We start from the raw sequence: 27,338 nt of genomic DNA, 5'->3' as shown, positions 1-27,338 counted from the left end.
GAGCCTGGCGCCGTGAGATCGCAGTTTAATCCCTCTCCAACCATGGGAGGGGGGTGGGAGCAACGCGTTCTTCTCAGCCAATTCCTCCACCGCCCCGGACGCCGGCGTTTCAACAGGGGGTTCGGGTGCCTTCGTCAGGCGACCGACCTGTTGGTCCAAGACAAGGGGAGAGCGTACAAACTCCACACAGACAGCACCTGAACTCGGGTGAACGTGGAACTGCGACCCCACATTCCACATCAGGACTGTGTGTAAGATTGGGAGCAGTGAGACGGAAGCTTATTTTGTTCCTGTGATTTAAGCCTTTCTTGGGGTGGGGCGGGGGGGGTCCTTCTCTGACCACTTGCCTAACAATTAACCTAATCAGATGTGGAGTTACCACAATACAACAGTTCTCAACCTTTTTCTTTCCACTCGCGTCCCTGTGCCATTGGCGCTCTGTGATTAGTAAGGGATTGCTTAAGGTGGTCTGTGGGTGGAAAGAAAAAGTTTGAAGACCACTGCTTTAATCATCCCTCATTGACTCGTCATGTGCACGGTTTCAGAACTCCAAAGGAAATGGGCCATGACAATGACAATGAAAGAGTTTATCCAAAACTATTATTAAACATTTATTTTAATAAGAAAAAGTTTAACATTACATATGTTGAAAGAAGAGAAAACATGCAGATGTTGAAAATTTTCAATAAATATTTAGTTCGGCCCTCGACTTAGTCCAAGTTTTTAATTTTGGCCCTCCGTGAATTTGAGTTTGACACCCCTGCTCTAAGCTGTGCGGGCGCACACATTTTGCAACCAGAGCACAAAGGAAATGAATGTGCGCATGAATAATCGCTGATTATTCAGGGATCTGATGGGAGAGGGGAGGAGCCTGTCCTTGTGCCATTGGGTACTTGTCTTTAGGCTGCGGTATTTACTTCCTGATGGTAGCAGAGTGAAGAGGGCATGGCCTGGATGGTGGGGGTCCTTGAGGATAGAGGCCGCTATTTTTAAGACACTGCCTTTTTGCAGATGTCCTCGGCGGAGTGAAGCCTGGTGCCTGTGATGTCACAGGCTGAGTTAATGACCCTTACAAGGTTTTTCTTGTCCTGAACATTGGCACCTCTGTACCAGGCAGAATGCTCACCACAGTACACCCATATAAGTTTTCGAGTCTTGGGTGACATATCAAATCTCTTCAAACTCCTCACAATTTCTAGCCGCTGATGAGCCTTCTTCACGATTGCATCAACATGCAGGCTCCAGGACAGATCCTTGGAGATGTGGTCACCCAGGAATTTGAAGTTTTTGACCCTTTCCATGACTGAGCCCTCGATGAGGACTACGTCTTGTTCCTCCTGACTTCCTCTTGAAGTCCACAGTCACCTCTTTGGTTTTGCTATCGTTGAATGTAAGGTTGTTGTCATTACACCATTCAACGAGGTGCTCTATCTCCCTCCTGCATGCTTCCTCATTGCCATCGGTGATTCTGCCAACAACCATCAGCAAATTTGTAGATGGGATTTGAATTGTGCCTAGTCACAGTCATGGGTACAGAGTGAGTAGAGCAGAGGGCTGAGCCCGCACAGTTGTTAGTCTAAAGTATGCCCCTTTTCTCTCACTCCCCACATCACCCCTATTTCCCCAACAGTGGTGGGATCACAAAGGAATGAAGAAATGAATGCAAAAGCTATCATTTAAATATAAAATGGGAGCTGTTAAATGCCAAAGAAATTTTAGGAAAAGCACGTGTGTTCGGGGTCGATAACTTTTAAGGTTGAGCAAGTTAGCCACATGGAGAAGAAAAGATGAGGGCATGCTGAGGGGAAGGATTAAATAAGGTGGAAAAAGGCTATATCGAGCATGGATACCAGCATAGACAAATGGGCTGAATAGCCTCACTCGGCACTGCGGAAACCAGCCGTGAGAGGGAATGTTCACATTGAGCACCGGGTAGCAGCAGACCTGAACCCAATGGCAGTACTCAAGTTCCACGACCTTTAGGCTTTAAGAAGCAAAAGTGATTCCCAATTAGGGCTCAGCTCTCTCGGATCAGAAGGGAATATGAGTGGTCCACTTCACTCCAGAGTCCTGCTTGTAGCCAATCCAGTTTTCCTGCTGGTAGCACAGTTCCTTTTTCCCCCCAATACAACGGGTTCCCAATTTAAAAGCCAATTTCCTTTGAAAGAACTGGCACAGAAAGTTCTTACTAGAAATAATGGATTCTGTTTCCATTACTGAGTAAGAATTGGGGATTTATTCCAATCACTAAAACATGTAGCCCTGTACTGTAAGGCCACAATAACAGATTTAGTTTATGTAAGACACATCTGAGCTTTCCATTACACCACAACAGGAGCATGTAACAATGAGTCTTAACTTTAAAATTAGCTACCTAGCCTTGCAACACAACCATGAAGAGTTGGTCTTGTCGTTGGGATGCATTTTTAAAAATGTTCCTTCACGCAAATTTGTGGGACATTTCAGCGAGAGATGCTTCAAATTGTGATCTCTTTCCTGCTGTCCGGGAAGTTTGACGGGTACCTTGATGAAGGCTCAAGCCCGAAACATTGGTTATGCATCTTAATCCTTGCTGTATAAAGGACACTGAGTTTCTCCAGATTTCAACCACTGGCATCAATAGCGGGATGCGGACTACACCAGGTCACACCATCAGATGGGGTGACATTAAAATAACTGTCTATAAAATTTTTGTGTAGTGTTTCAGCAGAAATTTATAAAAATATTCCTCTCGTTAGTTATAACAACAGAAACATTTTCCGTAAGCCCAGCTTCCGTGTATCAATACACCTACGAGGCTAAAACTCGAGGCTCATTTACTTTTTGAACCTTCTAGTGCGCTCTGGTCAGAGCCATCGTTATTCCCCAATGACGACGGCGCTTTGAATCGCGTGGTTTTGTCTGCCCACGCTACCAGCCCGGTCAGAGCCATCGTTATTCCCCAATGACGACGACGCTTTGAATCATGTGGTTTTGTCTGCACGTGCTACCAGCCCGGTCAGAGCCATTGTTATTCCCCAATGACGACGACGCTTTGAATCGCGTGGTTTTATCTGCTCGCGCTACCAGCCCGGTCAGAGCCATCGTTATTCCCCAATGACGATGACGCTTTGAATCGTGTGGTTTTGTCTGCACGTGCTACCAGCCTGGTCAGAGCCATCGTTATTCCCCAATGACGACGACGCTTTGAATCGTGTGGTTTTGTCTGCCCGCGCTACCAGCCCGGTCAGAGCCATCGTTATTCCCCAATGACGACGAAGTTTTGAATCACGTGGTTTTGTCTGCCCGCGCTACTAGCCCGGTCAGAGCCATCGTTATTCCCCAATGACGATGACGCTTTGAATTGCGTGATTTTGTCTGCACGCGCTACCAGCCCGGTCAGAGCCATCGTTATTCCCCAATGACGACGACACTTTGAATCGCGTGGTTTTGTCTGCACGCGCTACCAGCCCGGTCAGAGCCATCGTTATTCCCCAATGACGACGACGCTTTGAATCGTGTGGTTTTGTCTGCACGCGCTACCAGCTCGCGCTGTTGTTTTCGTTGCTGCTGGTGTTTTTGTAGTCACTGTTTTTGTTGAATTTTCCAGTGTTTTAGCTACAATGTTGTGGTCATTAGTATTTGTGAACCAACATCAATAACTTTTTTGAGAATGGAGTAGTAATTAAAGGAGAAAAAAAAGGAGAAAAATTTAAAAAGAGCTTCCGCTCAGTTACTAAGTAAAGAACTGTTTGAATCTGCCAAGTCAAGACATTCCGATCTTGCGATATCAATTGAATGAGAGTTGGTGAAAGGCATTGATTTCAATGAAGTGATTCACTAATTCCCAGCTTTGAAGGCTAGGAAAGGAAAGTTCAGAATTAGTTGAGACATTCACTAAGCGCTGATATGATTGTGTATTTGTTCCTGTTGACTTTTATGGGATTTTCATTTGTGAGTTGTATTTCCATATGCATTTGTCCACGAGTTCTACATTATATGGGCCATTATTGATTATGCAAACCTAATCCATTAATTCTCATATAACAATAAAGTTTAATGTTAAATCAACATAATTTTGATGTAGTTCTTAAACGTTTTTATTTCAAATACTTTTGTTTGCTTACAAAATTTTCACTTCAACCCCATGAAATGATGTAAATGTAAATACATTGAGGCCGTGTGTATAATATTGCAATATAAAGGAGTGATTTTAATTTTGCTGGTTATTTATCTCACAACTATTGCCATTACACTCAGTGATCTATGGAAATTACCAGTAGTATTAGTACAAAAAACATTGCTGAGGATTCTGTATGGTCTGGTACGAGAGGAGGTCCATGGGGGGTGGGGGGGGGGGGAAGTGGTGGTGACAGCGTGAATTAGCACCCTGGGTGACACCAACCACTGTGTCCGCAGACTTTTGTGTTTTACTACAGCTTGAGTTGTAGCTTGCAGTTGACGTGGACATTACCCCTCCATAAATCTTCGTCCGCGAAGCCAAGCCAAAGAAAAGAAGAAGAGTTGTAGAGGTGGGAGAAGCAGATTTAACAAGGCAAGGAGCTGTCCATGGTAGCAAAAAGTTCACATAAAAGCTTGATAAAAGAACCAATCACCGTCACTCAGTACTGGTGCATGTTGGATCTCTCAGTGTAGCTGCCCCAGCAACGGGGCAAATATTGCCCTATCTCTAACTACCCCTTGAACTGAGTGGCTTTCTGGGCCACTTCAGAAGCCACATTATTGTGAGTCTAGAATCACACTTGGGACAAAGCAGTCAAGAAGGAAATCCCCTTCTCAAGATTCTTTTATTGTCATGTAATAGTACAGAACTGTAATATTACACAAATTTGCCTTCTGCCTGCCATAAGGCAGACAAAGAGTTGCCACTAGTGTTGCCCAGCTCCCCTTATGGAAAGAGAGAAAGAGAAACAGAAGAATCCATTCAGTTCACTGAGTGTCTGTGGATTCACCTCCAATGGTCCCCTGGCCTCTGCAGCCGCACAGACTCCTGTTCGATCCATCGGCAACATGAACTCCAGATCCAGACCTCTAAGGTGATCGGGAAGCCCTCAGCGCCCAAAGCCCTTCGGGAACCCTTCTTGCCCTCAAATCTCGGTTCCGATACCTGGTTCCCATGAGCCAGTCTCTAGCGGCCTGCTGGCGTCACCTGACCGCAGGTCACCCTCAGCTTGCGTGGGCCTCATCGTCGCCGAGCCCCCTCGCTGATCTGCCGCCCTGGCCACAGCTTCCTGACACTGCGGAAAACAGCTCTTTGCATTAAAAGAAACTCGACTGCGCTTGCAATATTGTGAAGGTGACCGACCCTCCCACTGATGTGGGCATCACAGTGAATGCCACTGCCTCTCGCATTCCAGGACCTGGCTACAATCCTAGTCAGCATGGTCGTGCCTCACAAGCCTAATTGAGTTTTTTAAGGAGATGACAAAAGAAATTGATGAAGGTAGGCTGGTAGATAAGGTGCATATAGATTTTTGAAAGGCATTTGACAAGGTTCCCATGAGGGGCTTGTTCAGAAAGTTATGAGGTATAAGATCTGTGGAACTTTCTCTCCTGCTGTTTGTCAACAACCGGCCATTCCATGTTCATGATTATCAATATATTATAATGATTTATTTAAATCACGAATCATTGCAGCTTGAGAGGGAGGTTTACTTCCCAGACACTCTCAGACAAGTAAATATAGCTCATTTCTCTGAAGTGATGGGATAATGTGGAGGGAATTTACAAGTCTGTATCTGATCTGTACAATTCCTGATGGGATGTTTTGATGGGACGATGCAGAGGGCGATATATTCTGCCGCTGAGTGTTGCAGTTCCTGACTCAATAGTGTCTAATATGACTAACGTATCCAACTCATGGCATATCTGCTGTGGCTTTGTCTGGTGAGAGAGCATAGGGAGCTTTACAGTAAAAGTCCTAAAATCTGGACTGCTCGGGGAATGGGTCAGTCCGGATTTTCGCATTTTATGCATTTTTGGACAGTACGCCTGTGGCACTTAACCAAAGCACGCTCACAAGTACGCAAAAGCCATGAATTGTCGAGAAGTTCGGATGCTCAGGTGGTCTGGATTTCCGTTGCGAATTTTTGAGAGGCCCAGATTCTCGGGTGGACTGGATTTTTTAGCATCTGGATTTGTGGACTTGGTTTTTAATGTGTGTGTTAAATGCTTCAGGAAGATCTGATGGGATAGGTCAATGACTCTTCTTCCGAACAGGCACTTCATAGGGAGCTTTACTCCATCGCTAATCTGTGCACTGGATTACTACTCCAATAACATCCCCAATTAGTTACTGTATTCTGTTGTACACGCCAAATGCCAAGGCTCACAGTGCCAGATGTCATCAAGGGTGAAGAGAACTGAACAAAGTCCAGAAGGTTCAAAGTTGGTTTAAATCAGGCTGATTGTTTCAGGAAGGCAATTGGGCAGGGGAGCTAACAAATTGCAGCATATTGCAGCCAATAACAGGCAATTTACAGCTTAACACTTAAAAGTACAGTGGCTGAGAGATGCGACAAATCTGATCCCACTGGAATAGCTCTCACTCATTTTGGATTAATGCATGTTAAATTGAAACATTGCAAAATCTCTTCTGTTAAGTACATCTGTAACCTGCCTTGTTCATTCTTTATTAATTTTCCTGCTAACTGTCTCTAATATTCCTCTTTTAAATATGCTGACTCCTTGCTGAGTGACAGCTGTTGTCCGTACTCCTACATGAATGTCAGTGGGTTACTTACAGTGGAGCCCAAACTACCTCTTGTTCATTACCCAATATCCAAGTGCACCCAATGATTGCTCAAATCACTTACACACACACACACACAGTGAGGAAAGAGTGAAGTGTGTGTGTGTGTGTGTGTGTGTGTGTGTGTGTGTGTGTGTGTACATATGTGTGTGAGTCTGTGGGTGTGCATGGAAGTGTTTGTGAGTCTGTGTGTGCATGCATACAAGTGTGTGTCCGTGTGCACTTGCGACCGATTTGTGGAGCAGGCAGTACACCACCGGGTTGTTGCATTTATGACAGACAGAAATGTAACAGTTGGTGTGCAAGAGATCAGCACCGAGGCCTCCACTTTTTCCCACCTACATCAATACTGAGATAAAGGCAATAAAGACCAGTGACTACATTTACTGATGACACAAAGATAGGAAAGAAAGTGAATTGTGAAGAGGACATGAGGGATGCTACAAAGAGATAGAGGTAGATTAAGTGATTGGCCAAAGAGCTTGTAAATGGAGAATGATATGAAATTGCCGATTTTGGCAGAAAATTATAAAAAGAGCATATTATCTAAATGGTGAGAGATTGCAGAACAGATGCAGAGGGATCTTCATGTTCTAACGGTTATTTTCCTAAGTCTAGCATTCAGGTTCAAGTAATGACAAAACCTCACAGAATGTTACTGTTTATTGATAGGAACATTGAATACAAAATTACGGAGATTATGCATCATTCATATAGAGCGATGGTGAGATAACATCTGGAGGGTGATGTGCAGCATTGGTCTCCTTACGTGAGGAGGAATGGTACTCTGTTAGAAGCAGATTCGAGAAGGTTTACTCATTTAGTGTCTGGAACGGGCCAATGGTCTTCTGAGGAATGGCTGGATTGCAAAAGCTCGTGTCCTTTGGAATTTAGAAGAGTGAGAGGGAAACAGAAATGATTCTGAGAGGAGTAAAACACAAAAGTCTGCAGACGCCATGATTGAAGTAAAAACGCAATGCCGGAGAAACTCAGTAGGTCAGACAGTGTCCTTTCTATCATAAAGATAAAGCTACATAACCAATGTTTCGGGCTTGAGCCCTTCATCGAAGTATGTGCAAAATGTAGGCAGGTGCCCGAATAAAATGGTAGTTTTGCTCCTCCAACAATGGACAATAGACAGTAAGTGTTGGAGTAGGCCAATTGACCCGTCGAGCCAGCATCGCTATTTTTCAGAACATGGCTGATCATTCTCTGTCGGTATCCATTACCTGCCTTTTCCCCATAACCCTTAACTCCCCTGCCCACAAGAGCCTTATCTAACTCCCTTTTAAACATATCCAGCAAATCTTCCCCTACCACCCTCTGCGGCAAAGCATTCCACAGATCCACACTTCTCTGCGTTTATATAAAAAAAATTCTCCTCATCTCCGTCCTAAAGGGCCTTCCCTGTATTCTTAAACTATGCCGTCTAGTCCCAACATTGGGAATGTGTAATCTGAATTCACCCTGTCAAGCCCTTTGATAATCTTGTATACCTCAATCATGTCTCCCCTCATCCTTATAAACTGCATTGCATATAAGCCCAGTCTTTCCAACCTTTCAGCGTATGTCAATCCTGCCATCCCGGGAACTAACCTTTTAAATCTGCGCTGCACTCCCTCTGTAGTGAGTATGTCCTTCCTCAAATTTGGGGACCAGAACTGGACGCAATATTCCAGGTGAGGTTTCACCAGGGCCCCCAATTGCAAGAGGGCATCTCTGCTCCTATATTCGAATCCCAACTTACAGATGGCCATGGATTGACAATACATGAGACCATGGACAGACATGACAGTGAGGGAGGTAGGGCGCAGAATGGAAATGGTTTGCTCACTAGGAGATCCCTGTGCCTGATGCGGACAGAGTGAAAGTGCTCAGTGAAGCGATCTCCCAGTCTGTGTCCAGTCACCTCCTGCCTGTGGTCCTCCCTTGCTCCTCCCCCCATTTTGTTGCTACATAAAGTAGACTGTTGGATCTTCTGAGTTTCTCTAGTGTTGTGTTTTTAAGATCCTGAGAGGTTTTAATCAGGTAGGTGCAGATAATTCCTCTTGTAGGAAAATGTAGGGTTCCCAATTATTGCAGAGATAAGACAAATAAATATTCCTCTCAGAGGCTTGTGGGAATTCAGAGCCTCTCCAAAGGACAGTGGATATATCTTCGAATATCTTTTATGCGAATCTAAGTAGATACTTTATCAGCCAAAAGGATTTAAATGTGGACAGAATTGCAGAGTTAAGCAACCTAACCCATTGACTGCTCTTTTTGGAATGATACTTCCGGAAGCGGGGACGATTTCCCACTTCCACACATCGGGTTGCTGCCTTTTCTACGTTGTTGGCTAGAAGAGCGACCTTATTGAAACGGAAAGGTTCTAATCCGCCGACTGTGTCTCAGTGGCTCTCTCAAATTACGTCATGTTGAAGTTTAGAGGAAGTTAGGAGTCAGACGTTTGATACTTCTGTTAAATTTGAAGAGACTTGGCGACCTTTTTACAAACCATTTCCACATGACTTAGTTAGTAGAATTAATTTCCCTACCGGACTATATTTAATTTTATTTCTTTTCTCTTCGTTGGTGAGGACACAATGATTAATTTTTATTAATAAATTCTTTCTTTAAAAAAAAACCATTTATTAGTTTTAAACCACACAATAAAACACATAATTAGATAATTCAGAACAGTACAAATATATGTGGTAGATAAAAGAAAAATAAAGCTAAGAACTGCCCCCATATATCACCCCCCCATCCCCTACAAAAGAAGAAAGAAAATGGAGAGTAAGAACGGGACAAGAGACCCTAAACAGGGGTGCGTATTACTTTAAAGTTACTGAGACCTTAAGGAGAAAGAGAATATCAGAGCTTCATTTCAATATTAACACCCATATTTTATAAATAATGGCTCCATAATCTTCAAAAATATATAATATTTGTCTTTTTAAATGATTTTTCTTAAGGGGTATATCACTCCAGTGTTCAATGTGCTGTAGTTCCGTACCCAGATCCGTGTCAGACTTCCAGGTTATGGCAATACATTTTCTTGCTATTGCTTTTGATGCAAATTCAGTTTCAACTTGGGTTCAATATTCTTTAATATCACTCAATTAAAAATAACACTGGATCCTGTGGGAATTTAATCTCCGTTATTCGCTCCAATAATTTATCCACTTCTAACCAAAAAGGTTTGACTTTAGGACACTGTCAAGTAGAATGCAAAAATGTACCTATTTCCTGTCCACTCGCAGTCTGTTTTTTAATTAGATTAAATGGGGTTTTATTTAATAAAAATAATTCTTTACTTTTTGAAGATTTCAGTTTGAGGAGATGAGAACATTGTGGTGTAAGGCAAGACGTTATATCGTATGGTGTCATTCAGTGATATTTTTTCCCTTTTTGATTCTGTGCTTCTATCCTCCTCGTGTATTGTTTGCCTATAATATGATTAATAAAAAGATTGAAAAAGGAAGAATTGCAGAGTTAAGATCAATCAGGATCTTACTGATTTGCTTAAGTGGTTTGCAGGATTATGTGGTCTATTCCTGCTTCCCATTCGTGTGTTCACTTGTATATAAGTCGCTCTGTATTTGTCAGCATTGCATTACATAACCACAGGGCAGGGAGAGCACAGGTTAGGTACAGGGTAAATCTCCCTCCACACTGCCCTGTCACACAGCCATCATCCACAGGGCGGGGAGAGCACTGGTTAGGTACAGGGTAAAATTCCCTCCACGCTGCCCTGTCATGCAACCATGGTCCACGGGGCAGGGAGAGCAGGGGCTAGGTAGAGGGTAAAAGCTCCCTCCACACTGCCCTGTCACGCAACCACGGGGCAGGGCGAGCAGGGGCTAGGTACAGGGTAAAAGCTCCCTCCACACTGCCCTGTCACACATATTCAGGGTGGCAAGAGCATGGGATGGGCTTAGGGTAAAACCTCCACCACACCATCCTGTTAATTCCAGGATTTAAAAAAAAAATGTTTTGCTGAAGCTCCCCATAACATTGTCCCAGTAGAGAATGTTGGGAGAGGGGGAACACAGATTGGAAACAGTGCATAGCTCAGGCCACACTCTCCTGTCCCCAGAGAGAAATGGAGTTACTGGCGATGATGCATCCTCTGAGCACTCCAGAATATGAGCATACAATCTGGGAAAATCACGCCTTCCTCACCAATAGCCCTTCCATCTGCTGGCTGCTTCAATTATCCACGCATTGCCTTAATACTGACTTTCATTTAAAACCCCCCCCACTTCTTCCCTCATCGTCTCTCCATCCCATCTCCTTTCACACAGATATGATAGGTTCTACCTTGTCCCTGATCACACCTTTTGTTGGCCTGGATTCCTCCCTCATTGTTTGAATTCTGATACATCCTGATTCTTCTTTGAAGAAGGGCTCAGGCCCAAAACATCAGCAATGTATCTTTGTCCACTGAAAGGACCGGCTGAGTTCCTCCAGGACTTCTATGCGTTTACTACAATCACAGCGCCTACGACCTATCACGTTTCCCTCTTCTACCTGCTGACCCAGTCACAAACTGTTAGGTGTGATGCTGTAGATTTGATCTCATTCTTTGGGTAATGAGACCCGGGGTTAATGAGAGGGTTGCCAATCCCTGGAAGCATCACCGTACGATCACATGCTCGTGTCACTTACATTGTTTGCCCTCCTTGATCCCCCCAACCAATAGGAAAACAAAGGACCTCTTTGCCCCAGCTGCTTATAGAGTCCTGCCACATGGAAACAGGCCCTTCAGCCCAACCCATCAATGCTGACCAAACTAATCCTGTTTGCCTATGTTCAGCCCATATCCCACTTTGCTTTTCCGAACTATGTCTAGGAGAAGTCCTAAAATCCAGACTGCTCGGATTTTCCGGATTCTCGGGCAGTACTTTTAAAATTCAAATTTAGGGAGGAATAAAGAACCAGACAGGTCAATTTTGATGGTTTATTCATTAGCAAATGCAGCGCACTTCATCTATCACAACGAGCGGTTTTAAAGAAAAATAAAGTCACCGCTTGACAAAAACGTAAACATAAATTTTTATTTAGTTCAAATAAAAGTGTGGAATGCTCAAAATTATGTTTAAAGAGGATCCATTATTATGGGTTTGTAAATATGAATGGTAAACGGAAAGAATAGGAGACAATTATAGAATAGGCGAAGTTTGATTACTCATTTCAAAATGGCAACCATGTGGCCGCTTGTTGCCGCTGGGCATCTGCGACACTTACACCTGCACACAAAAGCCCGCTAAATCTTCATTAAGTATTCTTCGACCAATATTTTCCTGAGGAAGCACACAAGCTTCTGCATCTGCAAGTGGAATAATAACCAAAATATTCTTTTCATTTCATACTATAGGACATTGAGCAAGATACACGGGATAACACCCTACACTTCTCAAACTGGGCTCACTGGCATCACTCGGGGAGTGCGGGGGAGGGGGTTGCGCCAGCTGACAACATCGGAGGTGGTGACACCAAAATGACGGCCTATAAAATTTTTGTGCAGTGTTTCAGCAGAAATTTATTATTTTTTTATTAAAATATCCCTGTCATTCATTATAACAGCAAAAACATTTTCCGTAAGACCAGCTTACATGTATTAATACACCTACAAGGCTAAAACTCGATGCTCATTTACTTTTTGAACCTTCTAACATGGTCCGGTCAGAGCCGTCGTTATTCCCCAAAGACAATGACGCTTTGAGTCACGCTTTGTACCCACTACCAGCTCGTGATGGTGTTTGCTGCTGTGTGTATGATATTGTAATTTAAATTTTGCTAGTTGTTTATCTCACTATTGTCGCCGTTACGTCTACAGGAATTACGATTCATGAGTAGCATTAATACAAAAAAAATTACTAAGGATTCTGTACGGTCTGGTGCAGGAGGAGGTCCTGGGAGGGGGGGTGGGGGTGAGGTGGATGACACCATGAGGCACTGGGTGATACCAACCCTAGTCTGGTCCCAAAGCATATTGTAATTCCACCTGCGTGATCAGGTATATTCTCAACGTATCATCAAGAATTCGGTGCCTGTCTCCAGAGTAAAGTTTGAGAGTTTTCGAAAAGTTCCGATTGTCAGGCAGTCTTTCTCCCGGATTTTTGGACTTCTACCATCCCTGTCAGAATGTCTCTAGAACGTTACATTGTGCCCACTTCCTCTGGAGCGCTGTTTCATACACCTATCGCCCTCTGAGGCAAGCATATATTTTTGAGTAAGAGCTAAAACAGTTGGAAGAAAATAAAGAGCAGGGCAACCACATTTAGTTTGTGCAACTGTTGTCTCAAGTAGATTCATTGATTGCTATGCCCGAGGGTTAATTTTAATGATTTTTCTTTAGTCACGTGGCTCGGTAACAGGCCCTTTCAGCCCATGCCGCCCAATTTACTCCCAATTATCCTACCCCCCCGGTACATTTTTGAAGAGTGGGAGGATCCGGGGAAAACCCACGCAGACATGTTCGGACCCTGGTCCTGTAGCAGAGTCGTTGTGAATTCCTGCCGACTCCTGGGCAATGGGCACCGTCCCTCTACAGAGCAGTGGAATAATGAGCCCATCTTCCTGGGGGATTCCACTTCTCTCAACTGGCAGCCAAATTATGAGAATTAATAGAAAAATTAAAATTAAAACTGAGGTGAACCTCTCAAAAGGAGAGCAGTGAATCTCTGGAATTCTCACCAGAGATGTTTAAAGTGGAATCTGATACACTTTGAAAGATCAGGGAATTGAGGGACAGGAAGAGAAGAGAAGATGAAGCCTGCAGCAAATCAGCCTTCTTTTGCTCCTATTTTCTTGTATCCTGTCCTTCACAAAAATCCCAAGTATTCTTCGACCAATGTTCTCCTGAGGAAGCACACAAGCTTCTGCACCTGCAAGTGGAATAATAACCAAAAATTCTTTTCATATTGTATGAGCGACGAGATGCACGGGATAACTCCCTACACTTCTCAAACTGGCCCCAAAGGCTGCTGTAATTCCACCTGCGAGACCAGGTGTACTCTCAGCGTTGTCGTCAAGAATTTTGCGCCTGTCCTCCAGAGTGGAAAGGAGGGCGCCGGCAGCAGAGCTGCAGCTGACAATATTTGCTGCAAATGGTTCATTTACTGCACAGCGTCTCGTCTCACTGCCCGCGCGGCGATTCAGCTCAGCCATATTTATCCAGGTTGATCTGAGGGAAGTAGTTCACTACAGGTCATAGTGACAAGCAGTAGCCAGATGAGGGAATTCAAAAGAATTATTCAGGCAGTGCCCAGGACAGCTAGGCAAGGGCAATGGAAAGCCCCTGCCATCTCTGCGGAGATTGCAGGCTGCATGTTCTCATTAATATGGGCTTCACATCCTGCGTGGCAGCCTCGTACAGCATATAAGACAGAATCAATTCCACCCCCTCCCATCTCCTTCCCTTACAAACCAGCATTGATCATTTTCTACATGCACTGCCAAGGAACCAGCCTGATATAAGCCCACGATTCTGGAAACTGGAGAGAAAATCATTCTGAGCCATTTGAATTCAAATGAAGGGGGGGGGGGGGATACGTTGCAATTTTAAAAAAAAAGTGTTTACTTTTGGCACTGGCTGGGACCAGTATATCTGTGCTCTGTGCCTGATATCTCAGGGGGAAGGTAGGCAGGGAGAACAGGAGAGCAGAGGATCATTCTTTGCAAGACCAGAGACTCGATTACATCATGTACAAGTGATAAAATGAGGATGATTTTTTTCAATGAAAAAACCTGCTCTACATAATTATCCAGCTTCTCCTCAAATTGCCTGCTGGGAAAATCTCTTATTTTGTTCATGGGTCGTTAATTGCAAAGGAAATGCAAATTTCTTCAATGTACTGATATATAGGTTCTAACCAGGTAAAAATTCTCAAAGAAATGACTGTGTGTGTGAGACACGTGATGACTGACTTGTCTATAAGTTCATCAGATGACTTAATGGGACAATATCGCTCTCGCGCTAACAACTGATCCTTTAAACCCATCATCTTCAACATGGCCTCCCCTGGGAGCCCATAGCACATTTAAAGGTGGGCGGGGGTGATGGACTGAAATCCTGAGAAATTTTTGAAGTAGGGGAGAAGTACGGACGAAACTTGACTGCTTCACGGGGAAGCGTTGAGCAAAGGCCCATGGGGAGCCACAGCCGAACAAAACAGTTGGGAATGGCTGCTTTAAACAACTTCCATCTGGGCAACCTCCGAATGGATGGCATTAACATCGACTTATCTGGTTTTCGTTAACCCCCCCCTACCTTTTTCTTCGCCCTGTCGCCTTTCCTCATCTCTCTCTCTCTCACATTCCCCTTTTCCCTTTGTTTCCTTTCACAGAGCCAAAAATCAATCCTCACTTCTCTTATCAGACCCAGTTAAGACTCTGCTAACACCTTTTGTTAGTCTGGACTCCTCACCCGGCCGGTCTTCAGTCTTTATTCGGGTGCCTTCCTGCTTTTTGCTTACACCTTTTAAGAAGGGCTCAGGTCCGAAATGTCGGTGATCTATTTTTAACCATCTACGAACGCTGTAAGACTGGCTGAGTTCCTCTAGCCCAGTGACGATCGTTGTAAATGGAAAGACCCAGATTTCTGCCTTCATTTGAGCTGTCAAGAGGGAGGTGGCAATACAGTGGCTTCAATAAAGGGCTTTCAACTGTTGCAATGGATGCTGGGATAGCCCATCCACCATAATCATGCCCAAACCTGTCTGAGCAGAAGGCAGAACAATAGACCAAAAATATGTCCCTGGTTGAGATTGTGGTTGAGGAGTCTGATGGTGGAGGGGGAGCAGCTGTTCCTGAACCTGGTGGTGCGAGTCTTGTGACACCGACACCTCTTTCCTGATGGCAGCAGTGAGAACAGAGCGGGTGCTGGGAGGAGTGGATCCTTGATGATCGCTGCTGCTATCTAAATATTCAAATGGACATTGAGAAAAATATTTGGACTCCTATGACATCTTTTTCATCTATTTAAAAATTCCCCAAGTCTGATAAAGACCCTCTCCTCTCTGTGCAGTGTCAATGACTGGATTGTGGTTATATGTAATTACACCACTAGGTCACCAGGGGTCACTCCGGTGACCTTGTCTATAAAGCAGTCCAGAGCTGCATCTTGCATCTTGCAGAGAGACAAGACCGCTTAGTGTACATATTAGTTTATTAAAGCTGTCTTATATTCGCACTGCTGGTGTGGTTATTGTCAGTACATGGGTAATTGGTTCTTACTCCCAGAGATCCTTCTGCCTTCTGCTCCCACTCACTGGCGGGAGTCTGCAGTATCGTGGGTAACACAGAGGAGGCAAGGATATGGCCCATCTAGATCCAAGGCAGCGCCCAGGAGCCACATTGCCCCGAAGCCCATTCCTTTGTCATTCACTTCTGTGAAAGTGTGATTTTTACAGTGGCAAGTTAACCTCGCAGTATGTTTGGGGATATGAGCGGAAGCGAGAGAGACCTACACGGGGATAACCTGCAAACTCCGCACGGGTAGCACTGGGGGTGAGGATCAAACCAACAGCGTGATGGCCATGAGGAAGTAGCACTACCTGCTGCCACTTGAGTCAGACTTGAAATTGACGGCTAAAAGTCAATTATTAAATTTATACATACAGCACGGTAACAGGCCTTTCTAGCCCATGAGCCCCTGCCGCCCAATTTACACCCAATTGACCCCCCAGTATGTTTTGAACAGTGAGAGGAAACTGGAACACCCGGAAGAAACCTAGGCAGACGTTCTCTTTAACGTCCTCATCTGCCTGCCAGTCACAGCTTGCTGACACTTGGGGCAAGGCGGCTTGGATGACAGTGCAACTCCTGCCAGTGTTCCTCCACCCCGAGCTGTCTCGGTGAAAGATCAACTCGATCTGATCTAAGCTCAATACAGAGGCAATCCCACCAGGTCTGCCTGGCGGTCAGGCTACAACAGGCTGTCCTGCTCCACATCGAAATAGTGCCACAGAATCTTTAACGTCCACTTGGGAGAGCATAAAAATCCCAACAAATCAATGACACTTAGAATGCAACATTCCATCAGAGCTGCTTCTGGATGATGTGTTATCTTGAGAGGGGTCAAAAGCCTTTGACTTTCTCTCTGATCCAGCAGTGAGACTGCTACCTGCTGAGGTGCGATTGGAGTGCCAGTGTGACTCAAAAAGATCCCAGAGGTCAAACGAAAAGGCAATGCTGTCTGCAAAGGGTACGTCTGCAAGGAAACCCATTTTACTGAGGAAACAAAATGATCAGGGACTAGAGGAAGTATGAGATTTACAGAGATTGAGCAACTGAGCAGATGAATCACCAAGTGTTTGTTTGTGCGTCTTCAAGTGCTTGTAACATTCACGTTATCTTGCCAGTTAGGACTCTTCATACATCTGTGTGTCTCTGATAGAGTTGAATCTGTGAACCTTTCTGTCTACCCTTCTCCCTCTGCATCATTACGTGTCTGTGTGTGTGTGTGTGTGTGTGTGTGTGTGTGTGTGTGTGTGTGTGTGTGTGTGTGTGTGTGTGTGTGTGTGTGTGTGTGGGGGGGGGGGTGCATATGTGCCTGTCTGTGTGTGCATGTGTATGTAAGCATGTGTGTGAATGTATGTGTGTGAGTGTGTGTATGCATGCATGTGGGTGTATGTGCATGTGTCCATGTGCATGCTTGTGTCTTTGTGCGTATGTGTGTAACTCTAAGCGTGCGTGTGCATGTGTGTATTTGTGTGTGTGCGAGCGTGTCTATGTGTATATATGTGCAAGTATGTGTATATGTGTGTGCACGATTGTGCGTGTCTTGTTCATGTGTGTCTTTGTTCGTATTTTGACCTCTCTCTCTCTTTTTCTTTGTCTCTCTCTCTCTCTCTCTCTCTCTCTCGTCTACCCCTGTCTCCACTTACAACAGCAGCTCCCTATCTTTCTTCTAGCCTCTGCAAATAGGGGAATTCTCCTTGGCCACGGGGAAAGATGCTTTATCGGGGACCCTGATGACCACGAAACCATGGTTACTAAAACCTCAAATTCACTGCACTGACACATGAACCAACATCTGCATGCCTGATACCTGACTCTCCAAATAGACGGATATGGGAAGAGATGAGAAATGTGGAAGAGTTCCTTTGGGGATGTCCTGAGCACATGTCCACTGATGGCTGGGGAATCTCTCGCCTGTGACCACATAAAGGAGCATTCAAAGTGGAATTGAAAACCTACTAAAGGGTCCAAATGCTGAGGGAATATGGGTAGAAGTAAGGAGTCACTGAGGTCTTAACTGTTGGCATCAGGAGATAGAGGCACAGATATATCAGCAGCTCTTGGAAAGGTGCAAAAGCAATAAGGATGTTATCGTGGTGAGTTTGATTTCCTCAAAATTGACTGGAACTTCCTTAATACAAGAGGTATCAATTGTACGGAATTTGTGAGGTTTATCCTGGAGGGTTTCTTGAAACAACATGTGAATCGTGCAACCAGGGGAAACAGCCGTGATAATTTTGCATGTTGGGAAGTGAACCAGGCCAGGTGGTTGGGTTTGAGAGGGAGAGAATTTGGGAACAGTATTACTATTCCTTTAGTTCTAAGACAGTTCCACACTTTGGGATCACAAGTGTAAGAGGAAAGTCAAGTCTGATTCATTGTCAACTGATGGTACAAGTACAACCCGTCAAAACAGCGTTCTCTAGTCCTTGGTGCAAAACACACAACCAGACATAACTCACTTACAGACACACAATACATATGCAGGACAAGCGTTCATAGATATAGGAATAAATATTGTTTCATGAGTATGACAGTCTCGGAGGGTCAGTGTGAGCAGTTCCTTTGGTCGTTCACCATTCTCGCTGCCCGTGGGAAGAAGCTGTTCCTCAGCCTGGTGGTGCTGGCTCTGATCCTCCTGTATCTCTTCCCCGATGGGAGCAGCTGAAAGATGCTGTGTGCGGGGTGGAAGGGGTCCTCAATGATTTTGCGCGCCCTCTTCAGAGAATGATCCCAGGAGCTCATGTCATTGGGGTGGGTGGGGGGGCGGGAGACCCCAGTGATCTTCTCTGCCACTCTTATGGTCCTGTAGATTGACCTCAAATCCATTTCTCTGCAGCAACCGTACCGCCCTGTGATGCAGCCAGCCAGGACGCTCTTGACGGAGCTCCTGTGGAAGGTTGACATAATGGTGGCCAGAAATGTATGGTAAGTGACAAGACCTTCAGGAGTATTGTTGTACAGAGGGATCCTGGGCTGCAAATCTGTAGTTCCCTAAGATTGGTAGCAGAAGTGGCTAAGGTAGTAAAAAAGGTGTATGGCATTGATGCCTTGATTGGTTGGGATGTTGAGTGTTTAAGTCATGTTGCTCCTGGAGAAAACCTTGGCCAGGCCACATTTGGAGTATTGTGTGCATTCTGGTTGCTGCATCACAGGAAGGATGTGGAGGCTTTGGAGAAGGTGCAGAAGAGATTCACCAGACCCATAAGGGGAGGTTGTTATTGTCGAAGGTTGAAAGGAAACTTAATCTTTCTTCATGCATCTCTCTCCGTTGTCGATTCACTCATCTCATTCTCCATTGTTCCTGTGTGCTGGTGTCCAGCTGCGTCCTGATTCACTTCTGTACCTGTGCCCACCTGTTCTACTCGTCGTATCTGTGTCACCCTGCCTGTCCAGTTCAAATTCAGGTATATTTGTCATCTGATTGCACAAGTACAACCTGACGAAACAGCGTTCTCTGGTCCTCAGACACAAAACACATACAAACAATGCATATGCAGGAAAAATATTCATCGATTCAAATTAAAAATCAAATATTGTTTAATAAATAATAAATCTCGAATGGTTAGTGTTCACAGTTCTACCTTTGTCTTTCCATATACGTCCATTGTTATGTGTTCAATTCCCCATGTCTCTCTGAACCTACAGACACTGATGTTTATCTTGCATCTTTTTCTTCTTTCTCTTCCACTCATGTTCTCTTTTCTGCTCCTCTTTCTCTTCTCTCTCTCTCCCTCTCTCTCTCTCCCTCTCTCTCTCTCCCTCTCTCTCTCTCCCTCTCTCTCTCCCTCTCTCTCTCTCTCTCTCTCTCTCCTTTCCAATCTTTGGTCTTCTTTTTCTCTCCCCCTCTCTGGCTTGATCTAGGCATGTGTTGCTTCTTCTCCCTTCCTCTGTGTGTGTTTATCTCACTGTCTGTCTGTCTGTCTGTCTCTCTCTCTCTCTCCCTCTCATCCTCTCTACCCTCTGTTTGACGCTCCCTCTCGCCATTCCTCCATCTCCCCTCCATGAACAATTTCGGGTGATGGTCCCAGCAATGCACAATGCCGCAGAGCGCGGACTCTTTCCACAGCACCCCAAGCCCCACACAGAGGAAGTGTGGCAGGTGGGACTGCACTCCCCAAGAAGCAGGGAAATGTGGTTGAGCTGAAAGCACTGTACAGCCCTTTAGCTAGCAACGGTTGGAGCACATCATAAATTATGGCCTGTGGACTATTATTAGACCATAATTACTCCTCAACATATGGTGTCGATGAGATGAATTTGTGTTCAGAGTCCTGAGCTCCAACAGCCTGTGTAATATTAAAGAAAGAAGCAGCAAGACAGCAGTGATTTATAAACAGCGAGGTGAAGCCCAGTCCTGTTGGATTGGAGCTGGTGAGGGGGCTGCGAACAAATCAGACCAGAAGTAATTTACAGCCAAGGTTTATCTGCATTGTTTCCAGAGAGAATCTTTAAATCTCAGCCAGATCTACAGTGTTTCTATCGTCCTTGCATTTAGATTTACACTGCAGAATCAATGGTTACTGACCCTAACTTCTGAAGTAAGGTCAATTGTACCCTTCACTCTGGTCATGCATTCACAATCTGAATCTTCACCACACCCATGAAACGACCAGAACCCCCACCTCAAAACCAATCGCAGTTCCCAATCCAGGGCCAAGCACCCCAACCAGTCCCAATCCCAAAACCAGTCCCAATCCCAAAACCAGTCTCAATCCCAAAACCAGTCCCAATCCCAAAACCAGTCCCAATCCCAAAACCAGTCCCAATCCCAAAACCAGTCCCAATCCCAAAACCAGTCCCAATCCCAAAACCAGTCCCAATCCCAAAACCAGTCCCAATCCCAAAACCAGACCCAATCCCACACCAGAGAATTCAAAAACCAGGCTCAAAATTAACCCCAGACTTGACACCAACCCCAAAACTGACCAGAATTCCAAAACCAGTCCCAATTGCTTCTCAACCTTTTTCCTTTCCACTCACATACCACTTTATGTAATCCTTATGCCATCGGTGTTGTGTGATTAGTAAGGGATCGCTTAAGATGGTATGTGAATGGGAAGGGAGGGTTGAGAAGCGCTGATCTAAATGCTTTCCCTGAACAATCTTATGAACAATGTTACGCACGCACGCGCGCACACACCCACACCTACACCCACACCCACACCCACACAACCTAATCCTTACATTGATCCTTATTCCCTAAACCTGCCCACTCTCAAAACCATATCTAATCCTTTAAAACAGGTCTAGCCCCATTGTTATAACCAACCACAATCTCTTCCCTCTCCATTCAGAGAGATACCCCCTTTCACTATAATCTCCTCTACTCTCCCACTCATATCCACTTCTGACCTCCTACCTGTTAGCCTCTATTTCTTCCCCTGGCTCTTCCCCCAAAATCACCTCTCTCAACTTATACAGTTTCCTTTGGAGTATCAGACCACACCCTCCTGGGTGCCGAGACCTGCGTCCAACCTTCAACTCTAACCCAGATCTAGAAGGGAGAGTAAAACCATTCAAACCACGGTGGAAAGAGGGGGCCAAATGAAAGGTGAAAATGTAATTAGAGTTCATTTCTATACTGTTACAAACTCAAATTCTACGCAGCTCTGTAAATCTATAATCTTGGCTAGAACATAATTCTAACCCTGATATCAATTCTTGACCCAATCCAGATATAGGTTGTGTGTGTGTCCATAACATTGTTTAGAGACAACTATACTGTACAGTTGAGGCCTGCAGAACAGGTCTGAGTGAGCACAGATGCCCAGAAAATCAGAGACCAGCATCTTACAGAGTGGGGAGGAGAAAATTAAAAGATAAAACACAGGAAGAACAACATTTGGACACGTTATTAGTCCCTTGGAGATTCCTGCTTCTAAAACCTTCTCTGGGGACCAGAGAGCTATTTACGAAGAGATATATAGAAAGACTTGATATTCCCACCCTGGTTACTGAGTACACAGAGAGTGAAAGCTCAATCCATTTGGGAGATGGAATGTTATCTAATCTTTGTTAGCTCACGAATTTCTGCCTTGAACTCAAATTTGCTTTTGCCTCCCATTAACAATATCCAATCCTCCTCCATGCTCATCTTTACCAAGTCTGGAGACTTCAGGCTCTAATTTTTCTCTCCAGAGTTGTCGGCATCTACCTGGTGTTGAAATTCTGCACTTCCTCCTGAAACAAACTTTCTTTCCTGTTGTCAGATGCCCCTCAATACCAATTTGTCTGGCCAAACCTTTGGCCGCATTACCAATTATGTTTTCATTTGTATCGTATGAATTATTGACTGATTCACAGAATATTTATGTGAAAGATGTGCAAAAAATCTTAAATAGAGTTTACACCGCCTCGAATGTCTGAAAGTGTACTTTCAGCCAACATAATTTCCAATCCTATCACTAAAGCAATTAGATCTGCAGTCTTTATTAAGAAGAACGACAGGGTAATATCCTTAAGAAGGGTAGCTTTCTTGTGAGAGGGAGAGATTTGAAGGGCAGCCATTTAAAACTGAGGTGAGCAGAAGCTTCTCTTCACAGAGGAAGGTGGCCGGTGCCAAGGGAGGGCATTCACAGGCTTTGCCGCCCCCCCACGCCCCCAAATGAGTGATTGGGCTCCCCCCCACCACCCGCGCCACTAGTGTTGCTCGCCTCCACGCGATATAAGCAGCGCGTTTGTCTGTTACGTCCGAGGGAGGGGGAAGCGTGACGGCGGCGCACGGAGGAGGTTAATGATGGAGGTTGGATCATTGGGAGTGTTTGAGAAGGAAGTCGATTCATTTCTGAAAGATCAGGGGATCGGTGGGGGCAACAAAGGAGGAGATGAGGGCCAGACCAGATCAGCTGTGATCATGTTGAACAGTGGGCAAAGTTTTCAGAGCTGAGTTCCTGATTTCTTGTGAAGTGCACTCAGGGGCAACCTCTCCACCTGAACTCTTCCCTGTCTACCAGCAATCAACAGTAGTACCAGGAAAATTGGCTTCTAAATCAAACTTCGATGCTGTGATTATGATTTTGCTGTAAGACTGAGAGATATTTTCCTTGAGTGGGGGTTTGGAATGTGGCTGAAGATTGGATTAGATTGGGTCATGTGTCTGACTTTGATTTACCAGTTACTTTCAAAAAGTAGAGTGGTAGATATGTATATGGATCTTAATTTTTAAAAAACGTACAAACTTCTCACAGACAGTGTGGGATTTGAACCCTGGTCCCGATTGCTGGCGCAGTAACTGCGCTGCCCTAGAAAAGCATTTGACAAGGTCCGCATGGTAGACTCATTCAGAAAGTCATGAGGTATGGGATCCGTGGAATATTGGCTGTGTGGATTCAAAATTGGTGTCAAAGAATGAAGGAGAGATTTGATAGAGGTATTTAAAATTATGAGGGGTCTAGACAGAATAAACGTAGGTTGGCTTTTCCCACTGAGGGTAGGCGAGATACAAACCAACGGACGTGGGTTAAGGATGAAAGGGGAAAAGTTTAGGGGAAACATTCGGGGGAATTTCTTCACACATAGAGCGGTGGGAGAATGGAACGAGCTGCCAGCTGAGATGGTGAATGCGGACTCCATTCTAACATTTAAGAAGAATTTGGACAGGTACATGGACGGAAGGGGGTGCAGGTCAGGGGGACTAGGCAGAAAAATAGTTCGGTACAGACTATAAGGGCCGAAGGATCCGTTTCTGCGCTGTAAAGTTCAATGGTTCTATAGCTTATGAAGGTCGGCAAAACACTGGGGGCCAAAGTTCTTGTACAGTGCTGTGTTCTAAATCTGAGCCTTAAATTATAATTCTTCCAATTCTGTTCATCACTGAAAGTGGAACAACTTTGCATGGACTTCATAAAGACAATATAGTGAAGAGCAGACCCTCTCTCCACCCCAAAGTTTGGGCATCACCCTCTGGAGTTTTACCAGCTGAAGGGAAGCCAAATGGCACCAGCATCTTCAAGCTCAGGTGTACAAAGCTTCGCTATCCTACAAATAATGATTTTTGTCTACTTTTGAATAGAGTTCATCCAGCTTCAACTGTTGAAATTGCCAGAACATGTGCACCAAATCTATGTATTCTGTGAGCCCTCTAACACAAACAGGACAGGAAATTAATTTTGTATTCTGGCCATTGCTAAGAACCATGCTAACCATGAATCTGATGGTGGAGGGGAAGAAGCTGTCCTTGTGCTGCTGGTCCTCTTTCCTTATGGCAGTAGTGTGCCCTGGGTGGTGGGGGATCCTTGAGGATAGAGGCTGCTTTCTTAAGATGTCCTCGATGGAGTGAAAACGGGCGCCTGTGATGTCGTTTGCTGAGTCAACATCTCTCTGGAGATTTTTTTCCTGCCCTGTGCATTGGCATCTCCATACCAGGCAGTGATGCAACCAGGCAGAATGTTCTCTGCAGTACACTGCAGAAACCTTCAAGAGTCTTCAGCGACATACCAAATCTCCACCAACTCTTCACGAAGTATAGACATCAGCGAGCCTTCTTCAAGATTGCATCATCATGGAGGCCGCAGGATAGGCCCTCAAAGGTGTTGACATCCAGGAATTGGAAGTTCTTGACCCTCTACACTGCTGACCCCCCAGTGAGGACTGGTTCATGTTCTCCTGATTTCCTTCTGAAGCCCGCAATTGTCTCCTTGGTTTAGCGAATGCTGAGCGCAAGGTTGTTGTTGCGACTGCACTCGAGCTGATCTCGCTCCCTCCTGCACGCTTCCTCATTGTCGCCTGTGATTCTGCTGATGACCACGGTGCTATTTGCAGATTTGCAGATGGCGTTTGAATTGTGCCCGGCCATGTAGTCATGGGTGTAGACTGAGTAGAGTAGTGGGGTAAACCTGCATCATTGATGTGCACCTGTGCCGATCACCAGTGAGGAGGAGACATTGTTTCCAATTTGTAGTGACCGTGATCTTCATATGAGGAAGTCAAGGATCCAGTTACAGAGGGGGTTGCAGAGGCCCAGGTTCTGGAGGTTGTTGACCAGCACTGAGGGAATAATGGTGTTGAAGGCTGAGCTGTAGCAGATGAAGATGTATGTGTTGCTGTTGTCTAGAGCTAAGTGGAGAGCCAGTGATAATGCATCTGCTGTGGAGTGATGGTGGTGGTTAGCGAATTGCAGGGGGCCCAGACCTTTGCTTAGGTTTGTGTTAATTCTGGCCATGACCAACATCTCAAAGTATTTCATCACAGTAGATGGGTCATTGTCATTGAGGCAGCTCACTCTGCTCTTTAGATTAGACGTACAGTACGGTAGCAGGCCCTTCCGGCCCACGCTGCCCGATGACACCTAATTAACCTACAACCCCCTATACATTTTTGAATGGTAGGAGGAAACCGGAGCACCTGGGGAAAACCCACGCAGACACAAGAAGAACATTCAAACTTCTTACAGACAACGCCAGATTTGAACCATGGTCCCGATCGCCTGTGCTAACTGCTACACCGACCGTTCCACCCTTTTGGACACCGGGACGATTGACGCCTTTTGAATCTGACTGAAGCAATGAGAGAATGAAAATGGCTGTGAGCACTCTGGCTAGTTGGTTGGCACAAATTTTCAGGTACGCCATCAGGGCCTGATGCCTTGCAAGGGTTCACTCTCTGGAATTATGTTCAGAAACAGATTTCTCAGGGCCGATGGCCTCTGCAGAGATTCCCTTGACACCATTGAGTTCTCCTTCTCAGGGCGAGCTTAAAAGATGTTCAGCCCATCAGGGAGTGAGGCATCGGAGCCATTTACATTGTTTAGCCTCGCCTTGCAGGATGCAAGGGCCTGCAATCCCTGCCATAGCTGGCGAGTACATGACGCTGTCTCCAGCTTCCCTCAGAATTGCCTCTTTGTGGCTGAGATGGCCTTCTGCAGGTTGCACCTGGACTTCGACGAGATCTGGATCTCCAGCCTTATACGCCCTCAATCTCACCCTCAGCAGGTTGCGAATCTTCTGCTTCTGGCTGGGGAACTCCCAATATGTGTACGTGGGAACACACTCATCCACGCAGGTTTCAATGAGTGTTACATCTTCATTCAGGTCCTTGTATATGGTCGAGTCCACCAATTCAAAGCAGTTTTTGCCTCCCTCGGCCAAAGTAGTGATAAAGTAAAATATCACCGTCATCTTATTGAACGGCAAAGCAAGTTCAACGCCTTTGTTTAAATTTCAGACGTAACTTCCAACCACTGGTGAAACAAAGCAGGCAGTTTGCTGACCTTGTATCACAACACCCTGATATGTGAATTATAAATTCATTTTCTGGGCTCTGGGCTCTGGGCTTTGCTGGCAAAGTCAGCATGTATGTCTATCCAAAACCATCACTGAGAAGGAGCTGCTAACCTTCCTTATTGCATCCTACAGTCTTTCTGGCGGTGGTTCCATCAAGCAGTTGGCAGGGAATTCCATGGTATGGGCCCATGGACAATGAAGCAATGGAGTTGTATTTCCAGTGGAGGGATGTTTTCCCTTGGCTGAGTTCCACAGCATCTGCTGCTCTCGCCCTTTGTAGTGGTGGAGGTCACAGATTTGGGAGGATCTGGGTGAGCAGAGAGCTGAGAAATGGAAGTGCAGAACATTTTAATTACTGTAAAATGTAGCATAAAAGTAAATGCTTTTAAATACATTTCAGCCTTACTGTAAAATAGTCAATACCATGTAAAAGTTGACCCCTTCCCCCCCCCCCACTATTTTTTGGCCCTGGCCACCTCACCACTGGTGCTCCCAACACCCCAACCTCTATCTTTTGCCCAGGCCCCGACCACCCTCTGGAGCTCCCGACCGCCGACTCTCGTCTAGGCCCCAACTGTCTGACTGCCGGTGTTCCCGACACCCTGACTGCCATCTTTCACCCAGGGCCCAGCTGCCCGCTCATCTGAGCTCCCAACGGCTCGGCCTCCGTCTCTCACCCAGGCCCTGGCCGCCCACCCATCTGACCTCCCAACGCCCAGAGGGATACATGGTCAAAAGTAATGTGCGTGCCATAGTTGACCCCCTAAAATTGGTCCACAAAATTTGACTATTACACATGCATATTCAGTAAATAATGCCCTGTTCATCTCTTATTCTCCATGCCCCTCTTCTCTTTCAACAGAAAATCTCTTTCATTGACCCCATTGACCCTCGTGTTCAGTGTTCTGGGACCATATTTTGGGTGGGATTAAACTGAGGCCCATATTTCAAAACAAGTGGACGAAGATGCTCTTACTGCAGGATTACAAAGAACAGAGGGAGTTCAAAACATGAGGACAAGAATTAGCATTTCAGTCCAGGTTGATGTGTCTAAATTCCAGAGATTAGGGGGCCTATGAGGAGAGATCGAGTCATCTAGGACTGTTCTGGCTGGAATTTAGAAGAATGAGAGA

General features: G+C 45.3%; 1 protein-coding gene across 2 annotated transcripts in view; it reads left to right on the top strand.

The window, feature by feature from the left end:
* LOC138747935 (leucine-rich repeat-containing protein 4B-like) overlaps positions 1–27,338 on the top strand; it is a 168,181-nt gene that overhangs the window by 5,790 nt on the left and 135,053 nt on the right. Inside the window, exon 2 of one of the 2 annotated variants that reach the window (XM_069907588.1) lies at positions 18,822–18,910. The exons of the other annotated variant lie outside the window; for it this stretch is intronic. The gene's annotated coding sequence lies outside the window, so the exon portion shown is untranslated. The remainder of the gene's footprint in view (positions 1–18,821; positions 18,911–27,338) is intronic. 2 annotated transcript variants of the gene reach the window in all.

Source organism: Narcine bancroftii, chromosome 13 (assembly GCF_036971445.1).
Source record: "Narcine bancroftii isolate sNarBan1 chromosome 13, sNarBan1.hap1, whole genome shotgun sequence".
In the NCBI taxonomy this organism is placed as follows: Eukaryota; Metazoa; Chordata; class Chondrichthyes; order Torpediniformes; family Narcinidae; genus Narcine; species Narcine bancroftii.
The sequence above is the reverse complement of the archived record's forward strand: the minus strand, read 5'-3'. Positions and strand labels throughout refer to the sequence as shown.